This window comes from Dendrobium catenatum, unplaced genomic scaffold (assembly GCF_001605985.2).
Source record: "Dendrobium catenatum unplaced genomic scaffold, ASM160598v2 fragScaff_scaffold_915, whole genome shotgun sequence".
NCBI lineage: Eukaryota > Viridiplantae > Streptophyta > Magnoliopsida > Asparagales > Orchidaceae > Dendrobium > Dendrobium catenatum.
Window position 1 is genome coordinate 276,871 of NW_021319377.1, and position 9,436 is coordinate 286,306.

Sequence of the window (9,436 nt, forward strand, 5' to 3'; positions counted from 1 at the left end):
CAAGTTCCAATTTCGAAAATATACACTTACCGTAAAATCAAACACTTTATTTTTACTTATATCATACAATACTTTTCTAGCATACACTTCTGCTTTTAAAGCATACAATCACCACTTCTCACTTCACGCACATCTCAAGCTTTACTTTTCAACATACACATTTGATAATGAAAATCAAACTCCTTTTCATGTAACAAACAACAAAACTCTTTAATGTTAAAATCTAATACTTTGTACTAAAATGTAATCATAAGAAAATGGATTTGATGCCAATTTATTCTTTCTAACTATTTAAAATAGAACAGCATTATCTCGAATCAAGGCAAAGCTTAAAAAGACAAATCAAAAGAAAAATCTCAACTGATAAATTCCAACGGGTTATATATAGATATATGAAAATGAAAATTGCCATCAAACATCAAGGAAACATTGTCACAACCATTTGTAAGATTTATTATTATTATTATTATTTATCTCAAAGATGAAGTGAGTTGTTTTGATATAATGCCTATACATATGTATATAAATATATTTATAGATTTTTTTTTTGTTCATCCTTATATCACAAATATATTTTTCAAGACAATTGAAAGAGTCGAGACTAAGAGTAGTATTCGGCTGGGAGGAATGTAAATCTGAGAGTCGTGAGAGAGCAAACCAGGGAGGAGCGACGGACTGGTTCTTGCGGCTTTTCTTCCGATCGAACAGAGAGCAGAGGGAGACAAGGCCGGGCTGTGCGGTTTGCGAACTGCAGGGAGAAGGAGTTCGGCTGAAGGCGTGCGAATGGGGGTTCGTCCGCCTGGGTTTTCACGCGAGGAAGAGGCGACGAGCTTGAAAGGGATTTCCGAAAAATGAGAGAGAGATCGTGCGGGGTTGTTGTTTTTTTTTTTTGTGTGTGAACAGAGAACAGGGGGTTCGGGTTTTGGAACTGCTGAGAGTGGGGAAGGAGCCGTTTCACCAACTGTAGGGGAGAAGGAGAAGAGGGTAGTTTGGGTTGGAGGCATGCGGCAAGGGTTCTCAGTCCGTATGAATGGAGAGGAGAAGGCTGTTGTGCGAATCCAAGGGAGATAAAGAGTGACGGGCTAGAGAGAAGGGGCGGTTTTCATGGGGATTTCTCGTACGAATGGGGAGTTTCTGGAGTTTGGTTCGTGAACTGCTAAGGAGTTGAGGTCGGTTAGGGTCAGGGATTGTAGTTTTTATCACTGGCATGCTCTCTCCAGTCAATGAGCTTTGTTCAATTCTTAAGGTAGAAGTTTTTTTTTAGAGCTGCTATTCTCTTATCAGCGGGGACCTTATCACCAACTCTTAATTCCACAATGTCACCAGGTACCAGCTCCCTTGCAGGCAAGTCTGGTACAAAATAGCCATCTCGAAAAACCTTAGCATTTTCATATTGCATCTCTTTGAGAGCTTCAAGAGCTTTCTCAGCATTGCTCTCTTGCCAAACTCCAACAACAGCATTTAGAATAAGAATCAAGATGATCACTACGGGTTCCACATACACCTCAAAACCTGAATGTCCAGATTCACTTCCTTGCAGATATGCCAAAACAAAAGAGATAAATGCTGCAACAAGGAGAATCTTCACAAGAACATCTTCAAATTGTTCCAAGATGAGCTACAATGATGGCTTTCCCTTCTCTTTCCTGAGTTCATTCCACCCATATCTCTCGCGCCTCTTCTCAACTTCATAGAAACTCAAACCCTTCTCTAACTTGACAATGTATTCCTTTAAGCATTGCTCAACCAGACACGACCATGCTTGAAACGGCTTCTCCTCCATGAATCCAAGGAATTCAGACTTCTCAAGTTAAGATCTTAACTTTCTTCCAACGCCAACTAGTATTCGCAGAAAAAACAGAGGCCTGCCGGTGGAGAGACTCTAAAAGAATATGGACCAAATGCGCAGCGGGTATCCAACTAAGGGAAATCCTATGGGCGACGTCTACACTAGGCTACGAAGACCTAGATACTAGAATCGATTTCGGGAAAATTGATCTCGAATAATGAGGTCAACAAATACCAGATGAGCAAGCGGCTTTTATAAGAGGTAGATCGCTCTCTGATCATGTGTTAGTGGCCGACGAAATCTTCCACAAATTCAGGAATTCTAAATCTTGAAAAGGTTTAGTATCATTCAAAATAGACATGGAGCAAGCATATGACTCAATGGGGTGGAACACATTGGTCAAAGTAATGGATGAAATTGGCTTCCCTTGTAAATTTGCTAAACTTATTTGGGAGTGCATTTATAATCCTAAATTCTCCTTACTTATTAATGGGAACTTTTCCAATTGGATTGAAGCTAAGAGCGGGTTCTGGAAAGGATGCCCTCTATCTCTTATATTGTTTATCATGTGTGCTCAAATTCTTTCTAATGCTTTTATTCAAAAAGGCAATTTAGTTGGCATTGGAATTACTACTAAGGGCCCTAAACTTTCCCATTTATTATATGCTGACGACATTATCATTTTCTCCGAAGCAAAGATTAGAAAGGTTAAAGAGATTAAATGCATCTTGTCAAACTTTTGTGGATGGACGGGTCAAAAGGTTAATATACAAAAATCTGGTATAATGTTTGGGAAAGCAGTAAAGATAGAAAAGAGGAGAACTATATGCAAGATTATGGAGTACAAAGAAGTAAAGGAGTTTTCTTACTTGGGTATCAAGATGGCTCTAAGAAGGACGGCTAAAGTAGACATCCAATTCATCTTAGATAAAGTTTTGAGCATGTTAAATGTTTGGGGCAGCAAGTTTATTTCATTGCCCAGAAAAATAACTCTTGTCAAATATGTCCTACTATCATATCCAACGTTTCATTCAACACTTTCATTGGTTCCTAAACATATTTTGAATGAGGTGGATAAGCTATGTAGAAGACTTATTTGCAGCAAAAACAATGGAGAAGATGGTATTCATTATGTATGATGTGACTCCATGTGCAAACCTAAGGAAGTTGGAGGGCAAGGAATTAATGCTTGCTCTAAAAAAGTTGGGCCATTAAGAGCCAAATTGGCATGGAAATATAATCAAAATAGAGGCTCCTTGATGCACAAGATCTTATTTCCAAAATATGGTCAAATCCTAAGGGGATATTCAAATCGAAGGGGAGGATCGGTAGCTTGGAGACTGATCAGCAATGGGGAGAAATTCCTCAAGACAATAGTTAAATGGAGAATTGTTGATGGCAGCTCAGTGAATGTATTCCAGGACATTTGGCTTTTAGACAAATGTATTGATAAATGGCCAACATTTGTAAACATAATGGGAGGAAGTTCCAAAATAGTGAATGATTTTATATGCAATGGGAGATGGAACAGCAATGAACTCCAAAAATACTTTGGTGAGAATTTGGTGGAATTGATTAAATAAATCAAGATTTTGGAAGAGGACCCATAAGATTATGTGGAATTAATCCACAAAAAATCTAGGAAAACTATTTTAGCCTTGGCATACGAAGCACTGGAAGAAAAATCTACATAAATTCCTATTTGGGAATGGCTGGGAAGAGCAAGGCTTAATCCTAGAGTTGCAACTTTTTGGTGGAGGATTTTTCACAAAGCTTTTCCCACTAACCAATTCTTGAGTTATAGAAGATTACAAGGATTGGATATCTATCCTAGATGATGTGAGGAGGTGAAAGACCTTTACCACATTGTGTTCAAATACAGGAAAATGAAACAAGCCGTGGAACATGTTAACAACTGGGGATTCAGTATACCCTGTTTCAGCTCTCTAGAATCCTGCAGTATATGGCTGAATGCTCAAAATCAAGTATTGATCAATCTCTTTTGCAATTTGGTCTTCTTATCCTAGAAAGCTAGGAACCTTTATGTTAATGAGGGGAAAGATACGAGCACAAAGTTTATTGCTATGAATGATGTTAGCTATTCAGCTGTTCAAAAGCCTTATCAATGCTTAAACTCAGGTATCGAGAATGCTAATCAACCAAATAGGTTGTCCAATACTTGGCATCCTTCTCCACCTGATTGGATAAAAATAAACATAGATGCTTCATTGTTCAACAACTACAAAGGAGGTATTGGAGGAGTCATCCGTGACTACAATGGGAAATTTATAATGGCATTTGGAAAATCTCTTGTTCATTGGGATATTGGATCACTGGAACTTCAAGCCATTCTTTCTGTCAAAGACATTATCAAGAGCTGGATGTATGATTACAAAGGATTGATAATTGAAGGAGACAACAAAAATATCATGTATTTCATTCAAGCTTCGGTGGGAAAAGGAGGTAAAGGAATTGATGATCTTTATTTTATCAAAAGTTTTAACTTTGTCATCTTCATTTGTGTTAGTAGAAATTGTAATAAGTTAGCTAATCTTTGTGCTAACTATGCTTTTTTAGGCACTTTCATATGGGATGATGTTAGTATGGATAAGATTCCTCCTTATTTTATCAGTTTAATAAAGGAGGAATCGGATGCTTGTAATATGGGTTTTCTAGTCTGATTTTTTAATAAAGCTTTTTTATGGCTTTCTTTCAAAAAAAAACTTTATATATAAGGTAGACATATTTCTTATGAGTATTTTGACTGTAATATAATTTAATTTCATCGGGTAAATTGATAGTTATGATTTTCTAAAGTAAATGAATAGAGCTTGGAATTTCCTAATTTTCATTTATTAATTACATTTAATATATGATATTGAATTTACATTAAAAATGACATGATTGATTTAAGATGAATGTGCCATTAGCTTGAAAGTAAAAATGGAAGGCTAATTGTAAATTAATTTAGAATGGTTGGAGCAAGATGTTATGTACATAAGGGTGGATTGACGAGCATTCCTTTAAATTATGTGTTATGGTGTAATATTGATGCAAGATAGGGAGCCAAAAGTGATAATATACCCTGGTAGGTAGGCGTGATGACTCTTACAAAGATATAAGAATATAACATGTAATTAATTATATGTCCTACCATGCTATTTATAATTATATTAATGTTTGCATGCATTTACTTAATAACATATGAATTGATTAATAAAGGATTTGATATAGAACTGATGGAACCAATATTAAAACTAATATCTCAAGTGGATTGAATAAAAGTTTGGGTATGTTTGAAATTTGAATTAATTGGGATTTGAGTTGAATGAAGCTTGAGATTCAAATTAATCAAGGGTAGGAATTAAATTGAAGTTGGAGTTGATCAAAGGTAGGAATTGATTTGAGGTTGAAGTTGATCAAGGGTAGGGATTGATTTGAGTCTAGATTGATCCTAAGATCTAGAGGGGTTCTAAGATCTAGGGTCTAAGGGAATCCTAGGCTCTACAATGGATCCTAAGGTCTGGCTCTAGGAAAGGACCTTAAGATCTAGAGTAGATCCTGGGATCTAGAATTAATCTGGGGTTTTGAAGGGCCTTAGTGACCAAATACAAAAATGAGGTCAACAATATAGCACATTGATATGTGGCATAATTATTGATTTAAACAAAAAGCAATTCATTGGCATAAATATAACTGATAAATAATCGACGTAAGTTTTACTGTATGGCACCTAACATTATTTCATAGATTTTTTTTTTCTTATACGTTGACATATTCCTATACTTAATGCGATGAATTTGGTCTAGTGATCATGTTAGTTCTTATAGTGATTTCGTAGATTGTTTATTGTAAATACTGATTATTACTAGTTTTATAAAGATTAAGATGAGCATGCATATTAATTTTAGAGACCTTACTTTGAAAGCATTGGTATTTTTGGTTGTCTGCTAGGCTTTGTAAGCTCATTATGTGATTTGGATTTCAAGCCATAAAGGGTTAAGATCCTGTAGAGTGAGGTTGATCAATATTTTTATGTTTTATTTTGAAATGTATTTTATGTTATTCTTTGGTAGTAAGGAGCTGAAAGGTAGATCTATGTATTGAATGTTCTCCTAGATATTATAAATTATATTTTGAAAGAATGAATATAGAAATAGGTTTTTATGCATATGATTTGTAGTGACTTTCAATGGAATTATGAAATTAATGGATAATTTGTATCTTTGACCATAATTAAGAAGATAGAAATGATATAATTCTTTCAATTAAGATTTTGGGCATCACATTGTGAGTGAGGATACCCATTTTGGGAAAAGGTGAGTAATTATGGATGTTGTATTCTCATGTTCCAAGAGCCTTATTGCTTACTCATTAAGGAGCCTTTATTTCCTCCTACGAGGGATGACCTCCTCTAGTCGGTTTGGACAAGTAGTGTATGTTTATTATTTGGGCAAGTTCTCCTATACATCATATGTGAGTAGCTCTTGATTATCATCAGGGAAATTCACTTATGAGCTCCATTGCGGGTGAGTTCCTTCATTATAATCCAGTGACTCCTTGTTGGGCACTTATGAAGGTATAAGTGAGTATACATAATGTTAATAATTGATACTTTGATCTTGAGCTGATGTTGATGTATATTTTTAGAAAATACCATAAAATTATTTTTGATTGTACTATATTCTTTTTTATTTCAAATTGGCTATTAGCTTGACTATCTTGATTTAAGCCTTCCTCAAGATGCTTCCTAATGTTCTTCAATTTTTTAATATAATAACCTCCTTGTACACTATAATGTTACATTTATTGAAGTACCATTTTTGCATTGTGTGTTAAAATTTCTAACAAAGTTGTCATTGTCTAGGGTTGATATGTCTAATGGATTCTTACGTTTTAAAATATCTATTGAATCATAATCACCTACAAAAATATTTCACTAAAAGTTTCTTGTGAAATATCTATATTATCAGCTAAACTAGTAGAAGATTTTATATAAGCCTAATTAGCGTAAGGAACTATAGCTAAAATCATTTTAACAATAGTGGTCACACATATGTGAGCCTAATATTTAATGAAGAAGATAATATCATCAAAGAATATTTAAGATCATTAGTTGTGAGTAGCTTAGTTGGAGAAATTGATGATGATTCAGCAAAATAGAACATCTTGAAAGTTCGTGAAGGTTGTTAGATCATATAGAATTGTCCCAAGGTTAACTAATAGGGGGGTTAATTATTACAAAACAAATATCTTCAATTTTTGAAAACCTTTTTAGATCTTTTAGAAAATTAAAAAACTAATCCTAAAATATGCAGTTGTTTATAGAAATGATTATCAAAGAGAATTTTTTAACAGTAAAAATTTAAATGCAAAAAATAAAAATGCGAAAAAAATTAAAGACTATAGAAGAACTCCAAATTTTATAGTGGTTCAGTCCAACTTGACTTACATCCACTCCTTGGATACTCCTTTAGGTATTGCACTAAATAAAAGTGACTCTCCTTTTCCCCCACAGAAAGGAAGAGTAGCCCTTATAAACTCTCTTCCATCAACTCGGTGCAGTAGAAAATCATTGCCTTTTACTTTTTCCAAGTGATAGAAGCATACTGTTACATCCTTCTCCACCCTCCTCTGAAGGAAGAGAATCTTGACCATATCTTGAAGATCTTCTCTTAAGAACCACAAAAGAAGTTGGGTAGAAACTTCATGAAAATAAATAAATCCTCACTTTGGGCAACCTTGTGAATCCCTCATAACTCCCCTTCACTACATCTCTTACACTTTTCTCATGAAATTTATCCCAAACACACTCTCAATGGTCCGTCTCAAGAGAAATTCAAAGCAAAGAATATTTGAGATAGTTTTAGAACTCTTTACATAGAAAACATGTGAAAAATCATCTAAAAATAAATTATTTCAAGAGAACCATCCTACATTTGTACTGTATGATTGTAGATCATCTGGTATGAACAGTTCAAAAAAAATGAGGGCTTCATTTGGTACGAACTTGGACGAACTTAATTTCGTACACCATTAGTCGTCTATACGAATGAACATTGTATTATATGAAAAGTTCAAAAAATAAATGAGTTTGTTTGGTATGATATGGTACAAACCTAATTTCATACTCTATCAGTCATCTATATGAATTCAGATTGTACTTTACGAATAGTTTAAAAATAAAATGTGTTCATTCAGTATGATTTGGTATGAACCTAACTTTATACTCAGTCAATCATCTATATGAATTCAGATCATACTGTACAAATATTTTAAAAATAAATGTATTCATTCTATATGATCTGGTACGAACCTAATTTTGTACTCTATTAGTCGTCTGTATGACTTGACATCGTATAATTCGAACAGTTAAAAAAGTTATGTCATAATTTTATTAACTGCATTTTGGAGAAAAAACATGTCAAATAATATAGTACTTTTAGATGTCATATAGTATGATTAGTCTAGAAAAAATTATCACTCTCCCCTGTGTGTGTGCATGGTTACTAAATTACAATCACACATCCTCATACTCAAGAAATAAAAATAGAGATATACATACTCTATTACATAAAATCCTATTCTACCTTATCTTAATGTCATTAGCAATCTGGAGCAAAATATAATTTTTTGAAAATATTAGTACATGTAGAAACTAATAGAATATCCAATATATGCCAGGAGAAATAATATAATCAGAATAATAATATTTTATTATCATTAAAAATCACAATATCAATCTTAATTCCTGATTTGCAACACATCTCCTCTAATTTAAAATTAAATAATTTCTTATTGACATCTATTACTTTGTATATAAGATCAAAGAGATCATTAAAAAAAATTTCTCAATATCTTTAATTATTTGCTCCATTTTAAAATAAAAGTCCTACCAGTTTGCATGTCTTCTTTCTATTCTCTTACATATTTAATAAGAATGTTTATGCTTGATTTACCTATAAGTAGGATTTTAAATCAAACACAAAACTCGCAAGAAATATACAAGACAAACATTAAAAAAAAAAACAAAACCTACTAAAAACACAAACATCAAAACACGAACAGAGGACCAAGAAGACTTCATACAAACAAAAACTACCTCCCCCTTTTGACATCAGTGAAAAGAGAAAAGAGAGAAAAAAATTTCTTGAATATGAAAGCTATTATGGAAAAATAAAATAATTGATAAGGAAAAAAAATTAAAATTATTTGCAAGACCAACATTAAATTCCTGATGCAAAAATACATATTTTAAATTAAAGAATAAATAAGATAAGAAAAGTTAACCACGTTCAATGTTCGTAGTAGAAAGCAAAAGTATCAAATAGAATAATTATCACAAAAATAATTAAATAAAAATTAAATATTTTCAAATTCAATATTTGAAATTAATGTTTAAAGTATGGATTTTTCTAAGAATTAGATATATAGAGGAAATAATTAAATGTTGTAGGGGCTCATTTCATGCCTCTTTATAAACTAGAATTGAGAAATTTTTGTTGATGTAATTGCATATCTTTTGAATTTTAAATTTCTTTGGTTAACATTGCTTATCGTTTTAGGTTGAGCTCATTTTGTGCCTCTTTTCAAATTTGGCACATTTGTGCATCTTTTGACATTTTATTATTTCCACAATATAAATCA

At 33.0% G+C, this 9,436-nt stretch overlaps 1 pseudogene; it reads right to left on the minus strand.

Moving 5' to 3' along the window:
• Positions 1-1,017: 1,017 nt before the first annotated feature.
• On the minus strand, positions 1,018-1,783 carry LOC110104162 (annotated as a pseudogene).
• Between the last annotated feature and the right edge of the window lie 7,653 nt (positions 1,784-9,436).